This window comes from Ovis canadensis, chromosome 2, assembly GCF_042477335.2.
Source record: "Ovis canadensis isolate MfBH-ARS-UI-01 breed Bighorn chromosome 2, ARS-UI_OviCan_v2, whole genome shotgun sequence".
Lineage (NCBI taxonomy): Eukaryota > Metazoa > Chordata > Mammalia > Artiodactyla > Bovidae > Ovis > Ovis canadensis.
The window spans coordinates 149,156,432-149,180,043 of record NC_091246.1 but is presented as its reverse complement, the minus strand read 5'-3'; the positions used below and the strand labels follow the sequence as shown (position 1 = coordinate 149,180,043).

General features: G+C 41.3%; 1 protein-coding gene across 3 annotated transcripts in view; it reads right to left on the bottom strand.

Annotated features, from left to right (window-relative positions):
- GALNT3 (polypeptide N-acetylgalactosaminyltransferase 3) overlaps positions 1-19,088 on the bottom strand; it is a 50,993-nt gene extending 31,905 nt beyond the window's left edge. The window contains exon 1 of one of the 3 annotated variants that reach the window (XM_069574320.1): positions 18,531-19,088. The gene's annotated coding sequence lies outside the window, so the exon portion shown is untranslated. Of the gene's footprint in view, positions 1-18,042 lie in introns of all 3 variants that reach the window. The other 2 variants (XM_069574319.1, XM_069574321.1) reach the window with 2 other exon arrangements.
- Positions 19,089-23,612: the final 4,524 nt, after the last annotated feature.

Below are 23,612 nucleotides of genomic sequence, written 5' to 3'. Positions count from 1 at the left end.
ATGAGGTTGCAAGAGTGGGACACGACTTAGCTAGTGAACCACCACAGCTGACGGCTTTGGGATTAGCAAGGAAACAAAGTACATACTGATTTGAACAAGGAAAGGTTAATCTATTATTAAGAGAGAACTGGAGTAACAGGGAATTGGCTAGTAGGAGTTAACAAGAATTGTAAAGAACACAGATATGGTAGATATAAGGGGCAACCACCACCCCTAAGCTGAGCTGAAGGCCCAAGAACTATCCCATCACAAGGGCTGAGATCCAGAGATCTTAATGGAGATGGGAGAGCCCTGGCTCCCTAATAGAGAAAGAGTCATGGGGTGCCCTAGTGTAGACACTCCCTCTGGGGCCCTGAAAGGAATCATTCCTAGCCAAGGTATCAAACCCCGGAATTTGCTAGGTGCTCAGGAAAACTGGGTGCTGATGGAGCTGAAGAGCTGTCCCCGGCAGGACTCTAGTGTATTTTCATGTGCACCTTGGGCCAGTGTAGCTCCAAGCTAGTGCCTGAGATAAAAGTTGAACAGCCAGATCTCTCATGGGTTCCCAGTGTGTACATAGTAGGGCTATTGAAAAGTATAGCACAAGAGCAAAATAACTATATTCCACCAAACAAGATGTGCCCTTCTCACAAGTGAAGGGCAAAACCTCAAAATGAGGAGACACAGACTGCCAGCAGCCATTGTATCCACTGTTAGGACTATGTGAATTACTTCTCCAATTCTGTCACAGTCCCACCTAACATTCTGTCACCTAAAGACTAAATTATAACCTTAACTTCTAACAACTTCTAGTGTAATATTAGAAAAAAAATGGGAAGGAAAGAAGAAAACCGGCAGCAGATACAAACACACACATACATACAAAAAGCAACAGAAACATGTGCAAAGCTACTACAATCCTCATTTATCTCATTGGCCACGAGACCATAACTGATCTTCACGGCTTCCTTCTCCCACTATTCATTATGAGTGAAGTCTGTCTGCAAGCATTCTGTGCTGTTAATGCTGGCAGATAAAGCAAATCCATATCCTGAATATTTGTCTATTTTAATGAGGATAAATCTCTGCTCCCTCAGTGATGGAAAGTCAGATATAATCAACCTGTCACCCAGTGGCTGGCTGGTGCCCCTAGGCACTCAATGTTGATTTCTCATTGACTAAGAACTCAGCAGTAGCACTAGCCAGGCAACTTTAGAAAGAAGTCCATGTTGTGCCCATATAGCCTCCGCTTCTGCCACCACGGCTACTATGCATGGGTCCTCAGCATATACACTAGGGGAGACAGGAGAAAGGCTAACCGACATCCGAGTGTATAATTCTGTCCACTTCATTATTAAGAGAAATAGGTGCTCCATGGTGGGCATTCAGATGGAAAATGAGTTTCTTCAGGATCTCCCCTTTTTGAAAAGTCCATCCTTATACCACTCCCTCAAAATTCCTTGTCACCAATCTTCCAATCTTGTTTCTCCTAAGTCCCTAACCATACAGCTGAACCATGAGCAACTGCCCACGGCACACTATATACCTTTACTGCTGGCATCTCTCATTTCAGATACACTATACAAATCACATCTACTATTCAAAATTCTGCCTACTGGGAGAATTTTCCTTCTCCACTGCCCTTTACAATGACGAGAGTTGTAGTGCTATAGCTATCCACTCCTGAATTTGTTGTTTAGTCGCTCAGTCGTGTCTGACCTTTGTGACCCCACGGACTGCCGTATGCCAGACTTCTCTGTCCTTCACTGTCTCCCAGTTTGCTCAAACTCATGTCCACTGAATCTGTGATGCCATCCAACCATCTCATCCTCTGCCACCTCCTTCTCTTCTTGCTCTCAGTCTTTCCCAGCATCAAGGTCTTTTCTAATGAGTCAGCTCATCACATGAGGTGGCCAAAGTATTTGAACTTCAGCTTCAGAATCAGCCCTTCCAATGAATATTCAGGACTGATTTCCTTTAGGATGGACTGGTTGGATCTCTTTGCAGTCCAAGGGACTCTCAAGAGTCTTCTCCAACACCACAGTTCAAAAGCATCAATTCTTCAGCACTCAACCTTCTTTATGGTCCAACTCTCACATCCATACATGACTACTAGATGGACCTTTGTTGGCAAGTAATGTCTCTGCTTTTTAATATGCTGTCTAGGTTTGTCATAGCTTTTCTTCCAAGGAGCAAGCATCTTTTAATTTTATGGCTGCAGTTACCATCTGCAGTGATTTTGGAGCCTAAGAAAAACTCTCTCAATGTTTCCATTGTTTCCCTATCTATTTGCCATGAAGTGATGGGACCAGATGCCATGATCTTAGTTTTTGAATGTTGAGTTTTAAGCCAGCTTTTTATTCTCTCTTTCACCTTCATCAAAGGGCTCTTTAGTCCCTCTTGGCTTTCTGTCATAAGGGTGGAGTCATCTGCATATCTGAGGTTATTGATATTTCTCCCAGAAAACTTGATTCCAACTTTAGCTTTATCCAGCCCAGCATTTCACATGATGTACTCTGCATAAAAGTTAAATAAACAGGGTGACAATATACAGCCTTGACATACTCCTTTCCCAATTTTAAACCAGTCCATTTCTCCATGTCCGGTTCTAACTGTTGCTTCTTGACCTGCAAACAGGTTTCTGAGGAGGCAGGCAAGATCATCTGGTATTCCCAACAGTTTGTTGTGATCCACACAGTTCAAGGCCCTAGCATAGCCAATAAAGCAGAAGTAGATGTTTTTCTGGAATTCTCTTGCTGGGTATCAGCTCTTGAATGATACCAGCGTATTCTGCAGACTCCCCTATAACCAATCTGTCTCCCAGTTTCTCCAGACAGGCTTGAGAAATACAATAGGAGCTGCTATCAAAGGAGTCCGAGTCCGAGTCATTTGCTCGTACTTTTCAAATTTGCACAAGCTCTGTCCCTTACATACTACTGGGGCTGAGGGCTAGACCTCCCCACCAAATACACCCCAATGGCATATTATTTTGAATTAAAGTTACTTATGAAACATCTGGGCTTCCCTAGTGGCTCAGATGGTAAAGAACCTGCCTGCAATGCAGGAGACCCAGGTTTGATCCCTGGGTCAGGAAGATCCCCAGGAGAAGAGAATGGCCACCCACTCCAGTATTCTTGCCTAGAAAATTCCACAGTCAGAGGAGCCGGGAGGGGGCTATAGTACATGGGGTCTCAAAGAGTCAAACATGACTAACTAAAAAAAAAAAAAAGAAACATCCAATGAAAGAGGGACCCTTCAGCCCTCCTGTATACCAGAGAGCAGGAAATAAATCTCTCATGTGAATGGGGGCATGCTCTCCATCTGTAGGTAGAGGACACCCTATTGCCAGAGACAAGGAATCTGTGGCCAAGAAACCTGTATTAAACATACACACACACTTTGTTACTTCTATAATTTACTACTACAGCCCAAATTGTTTAGCTCCTTTACCAACTGAGCACTCAACGCCTAAGTTTCTTTGTCCTATCAATTCCTCACAAGTTTTATTGTTTCTTTGTGTAAAAAGTATAAAAGATGCCTACTCTGGCCACTTCTTAGGTCCCATCTTCCATGAGAACTCTGTGTGCGTGCATTAAAAGTCGTTTCTTTTATTTCTGTTAGACTCTCATGTCAATTTTATTATTAGTCCAGTCACAGGGACTCGGGAGGAGCAGAGGAGGACATTTCCCTCTCCCTGACAATACCATTTCCACTTGATGACAGATTGTTGCTGAGAATGGCCAACTTCATGGCAAGGTAGCTCAGACAACACTCAGTGATGAGAAGTCTGGTCCACATGATAAACTGACACCCTACATTCATGTATTCAAGATCTACCCGGTAGCAAACCAAAAAATGTTTCAAAGGCTGTGTGTCAAAGGGTGAAGAGTTAGCTAAAGAAGTCAGAGGTTTACTTCAATATCTCAGAAATCTGCACTGTGATTCTGCTTTTGGTGCTTGTCAGAGGCTCTGTACAGCCTCTCCATTTCCTGTAGACACTCAGAAAATCATTGACTCTGCTAGGTCACACAGCCAGATTGGGAGCACAGTATGCATATGTCCCGGACTTGCTGCACAGCCTTTTCTTGCTCTGATCGTCTTTCAAAACTAGCAACCTTATAGGTTACTCTGTAGACAGGCTGAAGTGGCATGTTTAAAGGTAGTACACGTTGCCTCAAAATCCAGAAGGGCCTTTTGGGCACAGTGACCACTGAATATCCAGAAATGTTACTTATAAGTGTTCTTAAATTTTTGTGGGGCTGAATTATCAATATTACCCTCTGCTAATATACCCGCTGGTTATCAATTATCAATATTACCCTCTGGTTCTCATATACTTTACTAAGATATCTAAAGTACCAAGTACTTCCTGCTCATTGGATACAATCAATAAAATAGCATCAACAGTAGGCCAGTGTGATGTTTTGTGGAATGTTGGGATGATTACGATTTCTAGAACAGAAGGACTAACCTGACCCTGAGGCAAAACTGTGATACTATATGGTTGGCCCTGCTAAATAAAAGCAAACTGCTTTTGGTAGTCCTGGTAAATTCATCATATCAGTAGGTACACACCAAAAGCCAGGGGCTGTGCTGATTTGATCAAGTAAAGATACTATATCTGGGTCAGCAACTGCAGCTGCTCCTTGGACAACATGGGTTTGAAATGAATGAGTCCACTTACACGTGTATGTTTTCAACAGTGAAAACATATTATGTGATCTGAGGTTTTTGGATCTGCGGATGCAGAACTGCCAATACAGAGAAACTACACAGTTGGAAGGCTGACTATAAATTATATTCAGATTTTTAACTATTTGGAGGGTTGGTGCCCCTACCTGCATATTGTTCAAAGGTCAGCTATGATGTGGAATCAGCCAAGGATTCGATTTATGGTAGTCCAGTCATTCTCTAAGATCTATCCAACTTTTGCACAGGCCAAATAAGTGAGGTAAATGGAGATGTGATAAATATCACTAGTCTTATTTCAAATCTTTGATGGTGGCATTAAACTCAACAATTTCCTCTGGGGTATGGCATTGCTTCTGATCTACTGTCTTACAAGGGAAAAGTCCTAAGGTCTTCCATTTAGGTCCCCTACCATAGTGGTCCTGGATCTGTGATTTAGAAAGCTAATATAGTTATCTTGTATATCTATTCCAATTATACTTTGAGAAACTGGGGAAATAAGATCCACAGAGTGGATCTTCTGACCATCTGAGCACACTGTGAGTCAGGCCTGAGCTAAGACTCCATATATTCCATGGCCATTCTAAGTCCCCATTTTGACTGGTGGACCACAAGGATATTTTCGGTCCTCAGGAATTAAGTGTGAAAGCTATGATTATTTCCTTTTCCTCAAAATGCAGTTTAACAAATGGCTACAGGTTCCTTCCTTTGGGAAGGGCTTCAGTTCAGTTCAGTTCAGTCGCTCAGTCTTAGAGACGGGTTTATGGTATATGCTTGAGGCAGTGATACAGTGTTCTTCCTCGAGGGGAACAGGCCGCCACATCAATCAAATCACTCTCGACTTGGGAACTGATTTCGGTTTGGCAACTGGATGAAAGGTCATGATTCTCAACTGTGGCCACTAAAGCTTTTTGCTACCAGATCTAGAGCTTCTCCTGTGAAATACACAAAATGCCAGAAGTCTGTTGATGACTTTACCCATAAAACCATTTGAGGTTTTGGCCCCATCTGAGGGCCAATACCTTCTGATTACACCTATGTCCCTGCTTTCCTTTATTACACAGGTAACCCGATTCATCCTTGGTGGTTAAATGCTGCCACTTGGTTTCTGCTGCTATAGGATTCCACCATCTCCACTGAAATTAGGGAGCCAATCTCAATGGGTTACTAAAGATAGCAACTATAGTTTTTTTCAACAATGCAGGGACCCCTTCATTGTTTTTTTCTCAATATCTTAGTGAAGGAAGTGTGCATGGGGCCTTGTCATGGAATACAGTTGGAAGATGTGTGTGCAAGTTGCATACAATAAATCCAATCAAACATTCCTTTTGGAGTCCAAAACTCACAAGTTGCAGATATATGCCTGTCCACGCACTCTCCTTTTGAGGCCTCAGAATATTAAGAAATAGGGGAGAAGTGAAGATTGCTTGCTCAAACCTTTATCCCTTTGCATTCATCTTTCTACAGGTTTATGCACAACTCATTTAGTAAATATTTGCTTTCAAGCTCTCAACTTCCATTCCTCTCTAGAAAGTGTCAGCAAACTCTCTGGAAAGGGCAAAACAGTAAATCTTTTTTGCTCTGTGGGCTGTATCATCTGTATTGCAACCCCTCAACTCTTATTTTTGTGGTGTAGAAACAGCTATAGACAATATATAAATAAAATGGCATAGCTGGTTCTCATAAAATTTTCTCTACAAAAACAAGTGGTAGACTGAATTTGGCCCAGGGGCTGTAGTTTGCCAACCCTCTAGACTAGAAATTTAAAAAAAAGAAAAACTTCCACCTCAGCATTTATATATTTCCCTTACTTACCCCATTTCCATTAGCTAATACATCCCCAGATATAAAAGAACAAAATAAATTCTCCATAAATCCATAACATTATTTATTTTAATTATACATAAAAGCAATGTCTTCCTTTAAGATTAGGCCAGACATGTGCCTAATTTGAAGCACACGATATCCCTCCACTGATTCAGTTACCATTTGAAATTTCTGCATCCTATGGTCAAAGTATGAAAAAACCCTTTTAATGTATGTTTCAGTTGGAAATAAAACAATGTCAGCCTAAACTTTAATTCTCCTTTCAACAGATGACCTCAAGTAGGGCAATTTTTGTCAGGACGATACCACACACTGAGGCCTATGAAACACATGTTGAATGCCAAGCTCCGTGTAGAGAAGGGAGGGGTACCTAATTCTGTGGGATCTGTATTAACACTTAAACCTTCAGGCAAAGGGAAGAGGCTTTAATGGCTTTTAAGCAGGGTGATGAACTAATCAGAACTGAAATTTAAAATGATTGCTCTTGAAGCTGTGATGAATATGGATTTTTTTCCCCCTGAGGGGAGATGGTTGGGAAAGCCAAAGAGGAGGCTGAAGGCAATTAGGAGACTAGTAAAAGTAATCCAGGTGAGAGCAGAAGAGGTGTGGAGGCTCAGGATATGATTTGGAAATAAGAGTTAGCTGAACTCAACAGATAAATCAGTGTGGAGGCTGGGAAGGTTGTTAAGCTGTGAAGTGCATTAAAGATAGGTTCTTGGCTTGCTGAAAAAGACCACTTAATGACAAGCTTGGGCTTCCCTGGTGGTTCAGTGGTAAAGAATCTGCCTGCAATTCAGGAGATGCAGATTCACTCCCTGGGTCAGGAGGATCCTCTGGGGAAGGAAATAGCAATCCACTTCAGTATTCCTGCCCATGGGCAGAGGAACCTGGCAGGCTACAGTCCATGGGGGTCACAAAAAAGCTGGACACAACTAAGTGACTGAAAAATAACAACATAGTCTCTGCTCTGGATTACTTCAGGGGTAGACCTGGAGCTAAAATAATGGAGCAAGAAGCCATGAACACTAAAGGAGGTGATGACAAAGTTCAAAAAGATGGGTCATATCTGAAAAATGTCATGGTCAAAAGCTCAAAGAAAACAATTTGCATCAGAAACCCTCTATGCACTATTAATTGTTCTCCAGAAGGGCCCACTTATCACCAGTATTACCCACTTATTCTTTTACCCTTTATTCTCACCCCATTTGATGCAGAATCATCAAACATGCAAGGTCTCATACTATCCAAAGCTCCATGAAAGTATGGAGAATACTTTGTATGAGTATGAGAATAACCCAATCAAGTATGAGAATAACTTCTAGAAATTTATCCCACACATATGTTAGTATTCAAATAAAAAGCTGTAAAGTTTTTACATTAAAGAATTCTTTTTTAAAAAGTTTCTATTATGGAAAATTCTAAAACATATAAAAGTAAAAAGAAAAAAGAACAGCTTCCATGTTTGTTGTTGTTGTTTAGTTGCTAAGTCATGTCCGACTCTTTGCGACCCCATGAACTCTAGCCCACCAGGCTCCTCTGTCCATTGGATTTTCCAGGCAAGAATATTGGAATGGGTTGCCATTTTCTTCTCCAGGGTAAAGCATTCTTTTTAATATCAAAGGTTGAAACAGCCTACTACTCTACCAAAAGGGAACTAGATAAATAAGTAATGATAGAGTCATATGATGGAATAGTAAGCAAAGTTAAAAACAAACAAGCAACTTTATATGCTGATATGATGTTCCATAATATAGTTAAATGGGAAAAAAATTTATTTGCATTTCAAAAACAGAGAAAATATACACATATTGTTTTTATTTATTTTTTTAAAGAAAAAAGCATTAATTGCCTCCAGAGAGGAAAACTGGGTATTAGAGGACACAGTGAAAGGAAAAGGGCTACTGGATGTGGGGGTGTTCCATCCAAATTAGGGAGCACAAAAACAATAGAAGTCATGGTATCTAATAAACACGAACTCTGTCAGAAATGTCAGCAAAGAAAAAGCCCAAACAATTACTATGGAACAGGACTAGAAAGCAATAGTCCAAACAGAAACAAGAAGACAGAGAGCTCTAGGAAGGGACCCATGAATTTGATAGGTTTGATTAGGTGAAAAAAATCTTACTGAGACAGTGTTGGATTATATAGAAAACCATATACGGAAAAACTAAACATGTTCTTTCTTCTTAGGTGAGTTTATGATTAACTCAAAGATTTTTTAAAATTCTACAAGGAAGCATGTTCATTATAGACTTGCTCGGCTCAGTGGTGAACAAGATTTCACAACAATAAATACATACTAAAATGCCAACAAAATGTGGGACTATATTGTGACATCTATTGGGAAATCAAGGTAGGGAGTGCAATGAGTATGTGTGTGAAAAAGCTTAACATTTATCTACCATATGGGAAGTCAGTAGGTAATGTCAAAATAATACATTAAGAAATAGCAGTATAAGCATATTATCTCAAAAGGTAAAAATGGGAAGAAACATCTAAAAGAGGTGAAAGTGATTGCCTTCTCATAGCACGATTGGGGGAGATCAGGGTTGAGAGGATTTCTGTTGCTACCGAAGAATCTTTTAAATCCTACTTAATTTTATTTACATATAAGTCAGGGGAAGTATAGGATTTGGAATGAGACTACTTAGATTTGAATCTCGGCTCTGACATGTCACTAGACTTGTGGACAGAGGAAAATCACTTATTCTTCAATTTTCCTATCTCTAAATTAGGTGGAAAAAACATGCACTTCATAGAGCAGCTCTGAAAATTAAACAACTAATTCACGTAAGTTCCTAAAATATGCCTGGCACATAACTGCTCAGTAGTAAAATAGTAACTGAGGACTAAAACTTATTGAGACAATAAATATTAACTACTGTTATTTGGTAAAAATATAAAGGCATTAATAACTAAAATCTATTTTTTACACATATGAGTCACATACTAAAGTCTGCTCCTTTTGTGAGGAAACTTTAATTTTATTTAAGGTAATATTCCCAGGTATTAAGTAGGACTTTACCTCTTTAGGCTTCAGTCTTCACTTTAATCCATAGCTGGAGGTGGGAAAAAAGACCCATGAAAAAAAATTCCAGTTACAGTAAGAGCTTAAATTGGAATCAGAAGGTAAGTTTTAGCTAGATAGGGTGAAAGAGGAAGGAGAGTTCCAGGCAGGAAGAATGGCACATGACCTAAAGGCAGGAGGGACTTGGCAAAAAAAAGAAAAGAAAAAAACTAGTAGAGCTAGAACAATAAAGGACATGCACAATAAAGGACAGAAATGATCTGGACCTAGCAGAAACAGAAGATATTAAGAAGAGGTGGCAAAAATACACAGAAGAACTATACAAAAAAGATTTTCATGACCCAAATAATCACAATGATATGATAACTCACCTAGAGCCAGACATCCTGGAAGTCAAGTGGGCCTTAGGAAGCATCACTACAAACAAAGCTAGTGGAGGTGATGGAATTCCAGTTGAGCTATTTCAAATCCTCAAAGATGATGCTGTTAAAATGCTGCACTCTTTATGCCAGCAAATTTGGAAAACTCACCAATGGCCACAGGACTGGAAAAGGTCAGTTCGAATCCCAAAGGAAGACAATACCAAAGAATGTTCAAACTACCGCACAACTGCACTCATCTCACATGCTAGCAAAGTAATGCTCAAAATTCTCCAAGCCAGGCTTCAGCAATACGTGAACCATGAACCTCCAGATATTCAGGCTGGATTTAGAAAAGGCAGAGGAACCAGAGATCAAATTGCCAATATCTGTTGCATCATCAAAAAAGCAAGAGTTCCAGAAACACATCTACTTCTGTTTTACTGACTACACCAAAGCCTTTGACTGTGTAGATCACAACAAACTGGAAAATTCTTAAAGAGTTGGGAATACCAGGCCACCTTACCTGCCTCCTGAAAAATCTGCATGCAGGTCAAGAAGCAATAATTAGAACCGGATATGGAACAATGGACTGGTTTAAAATTGGGAAAGGAGTATGTCAAGGCTGTATATTGTCACCCTTCTTATTTAACTTATATGTAGAGTATATCATGTGAAATGCTGGGTGGCATAAAGCTAAAGTTGGAGTCAAGTTTTCTGGGAGAAATATCAATAACCTCAGATATGCAGATGACACCACCCTTATGACAGAAAGCCAAGAGGGACTAAAGAGCCCTTTGATGAAGGTGAAAGAGAGAACAAAAAAGCTGGCTTAAAACTCAACATTCAAAAAACTAAGATCATGGCATCCAGTCTCATCACTTCATGGCAAATAGATGGGGAAACAGTAGAAACAGTGGCTGACTTTATTTTCTTAGGCTCCAAAATCACTGCAGATGGTGACTGCAGCGATGAAATTAAAAGACGCTTGCTCCTTGGAAGGAAAATTATGACCAACCTATACAGCATATTAAAAAGCAAAGACATTACTTGCCAACAAAGATCAATCTAGTCAAAGCTATGGTTTTTCCAGTAGTCATGTATGGATGTGAGAGCTGGACAATAAAGAAAGCTGAGCACCAAAGAATTGATGCCTAGCAACTGCGGTATTGGAGAAGACTCTTGAGAGTCCCTGGAACTGCAAAGAGATCAAACCAGTTCATCCTGAAGGAAATCAACCCTGAATATTCACTGGAAGGACTGATGTTGAAGCTGAAGCTCCAATACTTTGGCCACCTCATGCGAAGAGCTGACTCATTTGAAAAGACCCTGATGCTGGGAAAGATTTAAGGTGGGAGGAGAAGGGGATGACAGAAGATGAGATGGTTGGATGGCATCATCGACTCAATGGACATGAGTTTGAGCAAGCTCTGGGAGTTGTTGATGGACAGGGAAGCCTGGTGCGTTGTAGTCCATGGGGTCATAGAGAGTCAGAGAGGACTGAGTGACTAATAGCTGAGAGCTAGAACAGAGAATGATGATGAGAGAGATGTGCTCTGGGCAGGAACTAAATCAAGCCATGCCTTTAAGCCATCTTAAGGAGTTTGACTTACCCTGAGGTAAGGAAAGGCTTAAGACCAATATTCTGAGAAGATCCCTCTAGGTACCCTGAGAAGAAGCAACTAGAAAGAAGTTCAGAGGGGCAACAGGGAGGACATGGCAAAAGTTCAGGCAAGAGATGCTAGTGCTAGGAATAGAGAAAAGTAGATGGATTTGAAAACTATTTATTTAAGAGGTAAAACTGACAGAACTTGGTGAAGGGAGACTTCCAGGAAGGAATCTTTCATCTTTTTTTTTTTCTTTTCTGGTCTAGTCTAATTACATTATATTCTTTACATGAAAGCTGATCTCCTAAACTTCTCACCAATACAAATGTACTTAATTGCAGAATATTTGCAAACAAAAGCTGCAAGGCATTTCAATCACAAAATTAACTTTTCACTTCTAAATGGTAAAACCCAGATCTTGGAACAGAACCAAAAGGAACAAAAATAACACTGAATTCAAAGAAATCAGATGGAAATAATATCTATATAAATTAAATAGCCTAATTAAGTATGTTTCCTACTTCCCAATTTCTGCAATGTCTATAAAAAAAGCAAATATACTTCCTGCCCAATGCCTCTCTCTTTCTGTGCCATTTTTACTCCAATATTTTTATTCCATAATAGTTTAAGTGGAAAGAGAAATTTTACATGTTTTGCATATAATTTATTAATAAAAATTGTGTGTGCGTTCACAGGTGAGCCAGCAGACTGTATTATATCACATATGTAAGTCACATGATAAAAAGACACCTCACCCAGCTCAGGTGTGAAGTAGTCTTTTGGGCCTAGAAAAGAAAACAACAGTTTCAAAGGCTCTAGCTGAATCATCTAACTTCGGAGAAAACAAAACAGAACTTTAGGTCCCGCCCTGATGCTCCAGGCCGACTGCATCTATCTGGGACTTATCACCCCCTGTCCAGAAACCTTCCACCCCCTACACCTGCACAGAAGACTTATCACCCCCTGCCCAACCACAAATGCCATCTCAACTAAAAAATACCCAAAACATCCCGCCTGATTAATGTTTCCCTTATCGCTTCCACAAACCTCCCTATAAATATTGAGCCTCTCTGATCCCTCTCTGTGCTCGGCCTGGTCATTAGGCCAACTGTCGCCCCTCCTTGCCTGAATAAAGGTAACCTACTTCTGTTTAGGTCGTTTCTCCTTTCTGCCTCGGCCTGAACTATACCTTACAAGGTGTATGTGGAGTGTATGTTGGTTAGGGTGGCAGTATCCTAAATGATGTAAGATCTCAGTTGACTCTTAAGAATCAGAAAAAGTTATAGAAGTAAACATAAGAGGGAAGGTGCTCTGGGCAGTTCAGAGGAACAACAACAACAACAAAAAAAAAAACCCGATGACATCTGTTGCTGAAATAAAAAATTCTGAGTATAAATCCATAGTTAAACAAGGGCCATATCTGGTGGGGCCATCTTAAGGGCCATAGATTCTCTATCCTGTGAGCTATGAAAAGTCATTACATGATTTGAAGCCGAGGAGAGAGAAGTTCAGGTTTATGTTTTTAAAGAGATTAGCACCTCAGGGGTTCTTCTGGGGATGGATTTGAGCCTAACATTATCCATTGAGATATCAGGTGGCAGGTGACTATGGTACCCAAGACAAAAGGTGATGAGACCCTGAACTAGAGCAGTAGAAATAGGAGAGGAATTTGTGAAAAAAGAAAAAAAAATAAGTGGAAAACCTTAAAGAGATTCAGTATTCTGATAGTTCTAGAAGTTAAAATAAGAGTAAAAAATGACCTCCGGATTTCTGGCATGACACCTGGATGGTGATACAGATCAATAACCCCTTCTCCAAAATCCCAGGAGCCTAATATGTTTCAAAAATTGAGACATTTTGGATGTTATAAAGGAGATACGGTTTACATACCCAATATAACAGAGTATCCCCCAGCAGCACTTGGGTGGTGCCACGTAGTCAAACACAGAGGGGCTTCCCAGGTGGAACTAGTGGTAAAGAACCCGCCTGCCAACGCAGGAGACGTAAGAGCGGAGGGTTTAATCCCTGGGTCAGGAAGATCCCCTGGAAAAGGGCATGTCAATCCATTCCAGTATTCTTTCCTGGAGAATCCCATGGACAGAGGAGCCTGGAGGGCTATAGTCCACAGGGTCGCAGAGTCGGACATGCTTGAAGTGACTTAGCGCACACACACACACAATCAAGCATAGAACTATTTCTTCAGCCAGACACATCCACCAAGCAGAGTAGATGGTAAACAGCTTCCTGACAATTCACTCAGGTTTCACGGCAAATGCACTGATTTCTACTGAAAAATAAGTTGACCAAAAAAATTTTTGTCAGAGATTCTTTTGGTTTTATTTGTAGATAAGATACAGTAAATGTACTAATGCTCATAAAGAAGATACAGGAAGTAAAAGAGGTTGTCTTTTGCTGTTGCTGCTGCTGTTTTGATGGGATGAAGGTTCTGGTTTACACAGGTATAATCTCAGGTAATTATGACATCTTAAAGATGTCCAGCAGGCAATGGGATAGATGAGATGAAAAAACTAGTTTGGACAGTTTGAGACTGAAACAATTACAGGGGAAAAATGTGTACTTGGGAAAATAATCTCTGTTTAGTGCCAAAAATATGAGGCCAACCCAGAGAACGACTGAAGGAGATTTCATCTAATTGCCAGTAGTCACTAATGACCTAGAATTCAGAGTCAGTCTTGTCTCTGCTTTGCCATAAGTTAATGCATGTTGGTCTTTTGTCTTTACTGGCACTAATTTGAATTCATTGCTGCTATTGGCCCCATATTGTGTTTTGATTACTCAAATTATATCAAACTAATCATTCTGATCCTAACTAGATGTATAATTAGATAGGGGATTAAAAATCTTTCTTTCTCAATAAGATTTTACCATCATAAAAGATCTGGCATAACAAATGTATTCCCATATTCTATGGACCAAAAAGTTAAATATGTCTGAAGATGATCTGGGCATTAACCATTTCCAAAATATTAAAACAGTAATATTTGCTTTTGGAGAAAGATTCCTTTTACCAGGAATCGAAGGCAGGTTAAAATTAAAAGCTTCTATGGAAGGCTTAATCAATCCAATCAGAGCTTCCAAGCGTACATCCCTACAGGTCCTTTAGGGATCCAATCAAATTTCTCAAATTCCCAATCTAGTCTTTGCAGGGGGGTGGGTAAATGGTATGATTTCTACAATATGTCTTCTGTTTGTTTCATAGTAAAAGGAAAATATACATTAACAAACTACAAACCAAAGAATAAACTTGCCGGTTTACTATAATTTTTTTCACACTCCACCCAGCATATAACTCAGCCATAAAAGTTAGCACTTAGAGGTGGACATAATTCTTTTTCTCTCTCAAGCTTTCATTTGATAATAGTTACCACTGAAATCCCTTCAGAAAAACCTTTCCAGTTTTTTCTATCCCCAAACATACCACAATATACTGAGAACTCATTTACGATAACAATGATGTACAATAAGTTTTCACGCAGTTCCTAATGTTTGAGAGATTTGGTCTAGCACAAGGTCCTAGAGCCTCTAGCCATCCAATAAATGTTTCATAAGGATTACAATATAATTTTATACATTTTTAAAAGTACAGTTTGATTTTCTTCCCCATGAATGTGTGTGTGTGAGAGAGAGAGACACAAACTGCTAGAAAAATCAGCCTTAAAAAAATGTAAATTCAATAGGACATCACTGTTTTTATTGTAGGTTCCAGCCCATCTGGGCCCATAAAATCAATGCAGTGTTTTAGGACCAATATTTTTTACAGTAAATAATAGAGAACATCCAGTTGTAAGGTTAAGTACTGCCTTGTAAACCTTGCTTCATTTATATACACACATACTTCAGTCTATTGTATTGAAGAATAGAATGCAATTCTGAGGACTGCAGTCCAAAAAAAAAAGTTTTAAAAACACTGATGTTTTATTGGCTTAAAATACATTCTAAGCCAATATAATAAAAGATCAGAAGACTAAATTATGTAGTCCAAGTTGACTCAAAAAATTAAATGTGGCTCTGAAATCAAGGAAGGATTAAAAATATCAAGCCACATGTCATCATCAATACACATGTGCTCACAGCGAGAGAAAAGATTGACAGCCTCACTCAGTCTCCCTGGAGTCAGGCATCATCTGGACAGTAGAAATTAGAGTAAATCAGAGCTGCACAAAGAACAATTGACTGTTCTGTAATTACAAAGGACTTACAAACTATATGAAAGACAGAAAGATAAACATCTTAAGATAAACGAGAAGGTGGGTGGTGAAAAGAAAAGATAACATGGGTCTTGATTGAGTCAAGTCACTCAAATAAGGCCATGTCTACTATTAACTTGCTAGGTGAACTGAAGTTAGAATCTCTTGGCTGGGAGATGGGTTGGCTGGATAGCCAAAGTGAGAAGGGGATCCTAAGAATGGCAGGGCTAGAAGGGAGTTCTGACTTAAGTCCCCAATATCTTAATCTAGGGAAGTATTATTTTTTCTATTTTACAGATAGTTTAAATGAGACACACTGTTACTCTAGATGATGCAGATATATTACATTTCTCTCTAAAATTAAAAGCAAAGATAACCTAATAACATCTGGCCCAATAATCAATAAGATTAAACTAATACCAGAGAGCAATGCCTGTGTGCTCAGTTGCTCAGTCCTCTCTATGACCCTGCAGACTGTAGTCTGCCAGGATCCTCTATCCATGGGATTCCCAGGCAAGAATACTTGAATGGGTTGCTGTTTCCTTCTCCAGGTGATCTTTCCCACCCAGGGATCGAATTCTCATCCTCTGCACTGGCAGATAGATTCTTTACCACTGACCCCACCTGTGAAGCCCCTCAGACAGAGCAATACCCATATCTAATTTTTAAACACTATTTAGCACATATATTTCTCTGTATGGCGAGAAGATTAAGAGGGAAGGTGAGGCTCTTTTATGAAAAACAAAACGCACTGGTTAAAGCGATCATTAATAATCTCCTATTGTGCTGTGATTGAATTTTTAATTTTAACTGCACCTTAAAAAAATCATTTGTGTTTCCTAAGGCATTTTATGCTAAGTGTTCAATTTAAACTGTGTTTTAAAAAAATTAGCTAAGATAGAGGTAAAAAAATCTAGACAGTGAGACTGTTTATTATTAAAATTTCTATGTAAAAATGCTAGTTAAACGTAATGCAAAAAGAAAGATGCTTGGTACAAACTGTTCAGAATGTTTCAACTAATATGTATGCTAGACTACCGATATTAAAAGTTAAATTCAAAGAAATTTATTTGTAGGGCATGATTTAAACCTTACATAGTTTAGCCACAAATTCAAAGAAAAATTTGCACAGTAAAAAAAGCAATAGATTTCCCCACAACCAGAAATTCTTAAATAAAGGCAGTGACTTTGATTTTTTAATAATACAAATTAAAATGTCTTCAATATTGCAGCATAACTTCTATAGCAAATTATGTTCACTGTTCACTTGATAAGCTATTTTGAAAACCAGAAGAATTGGTAACTCCATGGAGTTCTTAAAACAGAAAGAGTTATTTTATCAATTTTAAAATGAGGTGTTTGGATGAGTTTTTGAGAGAGAAGGAAGTACTTTGATGGACTTTGAAAGAAAAGAAAATAAAAATCTAAGGTAAGCACCGGTTTTACCCTCATTTCTTAGGCTTCAGGAAAGCCTAATTAGGCAGGGAAAGGAATTTGGGCCTGGCACACCCAGGTTCAGACGTGGCAGGTTCCTGAAACAAAGTTTTTTTGAACCTTTGAGTCATATGCCACAGGCAGACCAAACCCGCGATATGCAGGTTGTTAAGTCAACAGGTCCTTTAACGAGATGGTGTGCGGTCGGTGAGTGGCAGTTGGATTTCCTCCTGACACGAAGAAAATAACTTCTTGATCAAACCGGAAAGTGGGCGCAGCTCTGGCTTAGGGAGCGCACCCGGAAAAGTGCAGAGACCAAACAGAGAGAGAAGGATGTCCGCGTCCCGACCACAGAGCGCCTTCCAAACCACTCGGAAACCATTCGAATGGCTCGGCGGCCGCGGTTTCCAGTTAGGACTGTCTGGGGTCCGGCTGGGAAAGTTGTCTGCCAAGCTCTGCCCTTCCCGCCGCGGGCTCGCCGCTCCGGCACCCGCACCGGGGCGGGAGGAGACCTGCAACCTGTTAGCCGAGAGGAAGCGCGCCCGCCCCGCTCCCTGCCCTTCCCACCTCCCCACCCCACCCCCAGTCCGCGACCCTCAAAGGGACAGGCTCCGGGCCCACGGGACTTCGGCCCGGGGCTGGATCTTCTGGAGCCTCCTTACAGAGGGCACCGCGGGTGACCGGGCGACCCCCGGGGCGTCACCTCCCCCGGCCTCGGGCACCCCTTTCGGCCTCTCCCGAAGGGCAACTGAAACACCGCTCTCGAGACCATCTCCAACCGGCCACCGGGACCGTCCCGGTCCCCCCGCCACGTGAGCCTCCGCGTCCACCGGACCCCCCTCCCCACCTCCGATGCTGCCCTGGGGCAACGGGTCCCCCGCCCCGACACCAGCGCCGGCCCGCCGACTCACCTGGCGGGTGGGCAGGGCAGGGCAGGGCAGGGCGGCGGGAAGCGGCGGCCCGGCGGGCGCTGGACGTGGGCCGGGCGCCAGGTGCAGGTGGCGGCGGCGGCGGCGACGGCTCCGGTTGCTGTCGCTACAGTTGCCGCTTAGTCCAGCTCCTCCTCCGCCGCCGCCTCCTGCCTTCCCGCTGGGCCTCCGGCGTTGCCAGGAGAGGCCGAACCGAGGCTCCGCTTCCTCTCGGAGGCTCCCAGGTGAGCTCCAGCCTGCGACGTCGGCAGGGGCGAGGCCCCCGCCCCGCGCCTGCGCGCCAGCCTCCCGCCCCGCCCAAGCCCTACCTGAGCGCCCCAGGTGAGGACCGAGGTCCGCGCTCGGGGCGAGGGCGCAGTCCCTGGCCGCGCGCGGCCGCCGCGCGGCTGCTCTGTCCGCGCGAGAGGTGAGGCTGGTTCTCGGTTCCGGGCGAGTCTCAGCCTGTCTGCCCCGGGGAGTCCTGCACTGACCTGATGTCAGGGGTCACCTTGTAACCAGGACAGTCTGAGTCCTTAGGGAACCAGAGGATCTAGATATCCCTCAGACACACTTCTCTTCCTCTGCCTTTTGCCAAAATGAAGGGGTGCTCTGTCCGGAGATCGGGATGCCCCGTGCCTCCGAGGACCACCTCATGAGAGTAGCGACGGTTGGCTCGTAGGGTTTCCAGGAGCAGAGTTCAGCAGCGTCTGTCACCACTTAGGTTCGTGAGCTATTGGGTGAGCTTCCTTCCCATGCAGTCTTGATTTCATCACTTGACTCACTTCAGCGCAGCTAGTGGTTTCCGTTTCTGCAAACGCGCGCTCTGGTAGGGGCGCCTCACGTCCAAAGGAGGAGCCTCTGTCTTCCAAAGAAGAGCTTCTGGTACTTGGCAGAGCCTCGCGAGTTTGGGGCGCGCCACTCCTTCCTGGGTTGCTATCGAAAGGCAGACCGATTGCCAGCTGAGAGGGAGAGCAACGACAGTAGAGAACAACCCGCTGTCCTTGTTTGCAAAGACGCTGAGGTTTCCTAGAGAGGGCTTGCTTCTCTGCAGTTTTGCTTAAACCCAACATCAGTTGGGAAGTGAGAACGCAGACTCTAGGGAACTGGTGGGGTTTGCTGTTCTTCCCAAGACCGAAAAAAAAAAAAAGAAAGAAAGAAAAAATTTAAATCCTTCTATGATAGATGCAACTTTCTGTCTCAGTCTTCCTGCTGTTGTTCTGACAAGCATTGACACACCCGAAACCAGGACTTAAAATGACCTTTCTACCTTCCTGTGAACTTAACCATTTATTTAGCTCTATCTTGAGTGTACGTGGGAATATTAAGAGGAAAATAGCTGAAAATGTTTCAGTGGCATGCTTAATTACCTGGTGGCAGGTTTTTCCATAAAGTTTATCTGTGGCCCTTCTCCAGCATTTTGGCACGTACTCTTATGGTTCCTGTTTATTGGTATATTAGTGTTATGTGTGACCTAAAGTACTTTACTTTACTAGGTTTACTTTACTAAAGTAAAGGTTTATTCACAAAGAGTCAGACACGACTGAGTGGCTGAACTGAACTGAAAAGTAAACGCTTAGAAATACTGGTCAGTACAGTATCAGCAGGTGTATTTTTAGGACTTAATCTAACATTGGTTTTAGCATCCACAGTACTATTTTATATTACAGTCATAAATCGGGTTTAAAACTTTAGTTAGTTGTTTGTTTTGTATATTGTGTTTACCTGAAGCTGAAACTCCAATACTTTGACTACTTGATGTGAAGAACTGACTCATTGGAAGAGACCCTGATGCTGCGAAAGATTGAAGGCAGGAGGAGAAGGGGATGACAGAGGATGAGATGGTTGGATGGCATCACCGACTCAATGGTTGTGAGTTTGAGTAAACTCCAGGAGTTGTTGATGGACAGAGAGGCCTGGCGTGCCACAGTCCATGAGGTCGCAAAGAGTCAGACACAGCTGAGTGACTGAACTGAACTGAACTGTTATCTTGCAAGCATCAAGAAACCATTATATGTTTATGACATTTTAATATCTGTGTGTGTGTGTGTGTGCGCGCGCGCACGCACTAAGTTGCTTCAGCCATGTCTGACTCTTAGTGACCCTATGGACTGTAGCCTGCCAGGCTCCTCTGTCCAAAGGATTCTCCAGGCAAGAATACTAGAGTGGGTTGCTGTGTCCTATTTCAGCGGATCTTCCCCGCCCAGGGATCAAACCCTTGTTTCTTTATGTCTTCTGCATTGGCAGGCAAGTTCTTTACCACTATCACCACCTGGAAAGCCCCTTTTATATCAGTACTTGCCTGCAATTTTTTAAGCTCTCCCTCTCATCCCACAAAAGTTCAGGAGCTACGTATGTGTATAACCGTACCAACTTGATCATATTTGTTGTTAGAGCCAGAGCTAAAAACAAAAACACTACCTAAATTCCACATCACACAGCTCCTTTTTAAAAAATTCTGCTACTTTCTTTGTTGTTTGCTTTTAAGCGGATATTAGAGCTTTAGCCTTTGGGAAATTTGAGAGACATACGAAGCCAAGAAACTTGAACCAAGAAATTAATAAACTAAGAAATCCTAAACCAAGGAGTCTGTGTTTCTTATGTGGTACTCCTCATCCCTAAATGAGGCAGGAGCCAAAGACTGTCAGATTTTTGATGTCCCACCAAGCAACAAGCAATTTTCACTAACAGGGAAGGATAGAGCAGATGAATATAGAAAAGCAGTCTGGAATCCAAGGACTGAAATTCTTTGACAGCAATACTAGAAAAGTCAAATAATTACTGCCAGGCTACTCTGTTCATGGATTTTTCAGGCAAGAAAACTGGAGTGGGTTGCCATTTCCTACTCCAGGGGAGTTTCCCGACCCAGGGATCGAACGCTTGTCTCCTGTACTCTGGCAGTCTCCTCCACTGCAGGCAGAGTCTTTACTGATTGAGCCACCTGGGAAGCCAGGAGGGAAGCTAGGGGAGACCTATAAAAAGAGAGAACAAGCAAATAGGACCAAAATGCTGCATGAATGAAAAAGACCAGGAAAAATCAGAAAGAACTAAAAATTGATGGTCACTTTTACAATGAAGACAAATCATTTAAATAAGAAAAACAATATTTCTTTGTCTGGCATAACTATTCCCATTACAGATACTATTTCATTTCATTCTAAAGCAAAGTCTTAAAATTAATGAAAGTTATTCCTTAACAATAAAATTAAAATGCCGCAGGCCCAGAGGAAAATATTGTTATGCTGAAATGTTTAATGTCCTAAATCCAATCAGACAAAGGGTTTTTGAAAGTATCATGTTATTCAAAATTATGGAATAAAGAATTTGTTTTATAAAGAGGAAATCAGTATTTCATCATAAAACCCAGGAGACTTAGTGTAGACATGCTTCTCAGAAACAAGAATATTTTATATATACATATATAAGCTTTTTTTTTGGATGCTATATGAAGCAGGCAGACCCCAGTTCCCAGACCAGGAATTGAACCTGCATCTCCTGAACCAGAAATGCTGAGTCCTAACCACTGGACCACCAGGGAAGTTCCAGAAACAAGCTTATCTTAACACTGCATGTTTGGCATAAAATGACAGTTAAGATAGAAAACCAAGCAGATTTTACACAGGAAGGAAGACAGACATTCTCTCACCTCCGCTCCCCTCTGCCACAGGAAAACACACACACACACATACACAAGACTAACCACAAAATGCTCATTTATATGGGTTTAAAATAATACTCGTGCCTCTCTGGTGGTTCATCTGCAAAGAATCTACCTGCAATGCAGAAGACTGCCTGCAGTACAGGAGATGCAGGTTCAATCCCTAGATTGGAAAGATCCCCTAGAGAAGGAAATGGCAACTCACTCCAGTACTCTTGCCTGGGGAAATCCCATGGACAGAGGAGCCTGGTGGGCAATAGTCCGTGGGTTGCAAAAGTCGAACAGCACTTAGCAACTAAACCACTCCCAAAATAATACTCACTATTTAATAATTTCTGTTAATATATAAAGTAATGGCAAGACCAGTATCCGAAACTTAATAGGTACTCAATAAATATTTGTTAAATTAATAAATAGATCCACTAAATATCATGAAGAAAACAATAATCAGAGTGTCTTGAACTGGGTGCAAGCCCAAAAGAATGCTTTAACCAAACAGTTTTGAGAAATAATTTAGGCAAGCAAGAGTAATGGACTAAGAATCTAAGGGACAAATTTCTAATAACAGTAGTTACCAGTTATCTCACACTTATATTTCAAAGGCACTGTTGGAGAAGACTCTTGAGAGTCCCTTGGACTGCAAGGAGATCCAACCAGTTCATCCTAAAGGAAATGAGTCCTGAATATTCATTGGAAGGACTGATGCTGAAACTCCAATACTTTGGCCACCTCATTCGAAGAGTTGACTCACTGGAAAAGACTCTGATGCTGGGAGGGATTGTGGGCAGGAGAAGAAGGGGACGACAGAGGATGAGATGGCTGGATGGCATCACAGACTCGATGGACGTGAGTTTGAGTGAACTCCGGGAGTTGGTGGTGGACAGGGAGGCCTGGCATGCTGCGATTCATGGGGTCGCAAAGAGTCGGACACGACTGAGCGACTGAACTGAACTGATGCAAAGAAACTTACACTCCTATGAGTTACTTGTTTCTAGGCTTGCATTTTCTTTTCCACAAAATAAGACAATGGTGTAATGTGATTGCCAAGTTCCTTTACACACTGATTCATGTAAATGCCATGAAAATTGTCAGGAGGGGAAAAACCTCTAAAGGAAAACAAAAATGAAAACACATAAATTACTTAACTGAGACTGAAATTTTAATTCAAAAATTAATTATGTAATATAACTAGTGAAATTGTTCAGAGTCACTAAGTCCAACTTTAAGTGTTTTGGATTTGCTAACTGTTTAATTTTTGGTTATCCTGGACTTAGCAACTTTAGTTTGAAACATACTGCCTGATTTAAACTTTAAAAACAGTTTTGCCTTGTGTGAAAACTGGAGTCTCCAGTGCAGGATCAAAGTCAAACTGAGAGTTTTGACTCAAAGACTAAAAAGATTGAAGTAATTTCTACTAATAGAATTGAAAAGCTATTGATTTAAAAGGAGAATGGTGTTGGTATCATAGTGAAGAGCCACAAATATGTGTTTTTTTTTTAAAATAGTGATTCAGCATAATTCCACATTGTGCTTAAAATATTATGAGTGAAAACATGGATGGATTATTCTTAGTATGAAGTCTCTTGGACATTGTCTTGTATAAGGATTGCTTATGATTTTTCCCTTGAAGAATATCATCAGAACAACCATCTGGGAGTTTCCAAGACATACAGATTTCTATGAGGGCACTTATTGACTTAAGTTGCAACAGAATTATATCTTGTTAATCTTGTATGCTTAATGCTTGGCACATAGTAGGTGCTCAATAAATATTTGATGAAATGGATTGAATAGAGTGCAGCGTTTCAAGCTTTCGAGCATTAGCATAAGACAAAAAAAAAAAAATACTATGCTGAGTCAGGCTAAATTCAATCTAGCCGGTTTTAAATTCTGACAGTGGCACCAAAGGAAGTTTTGT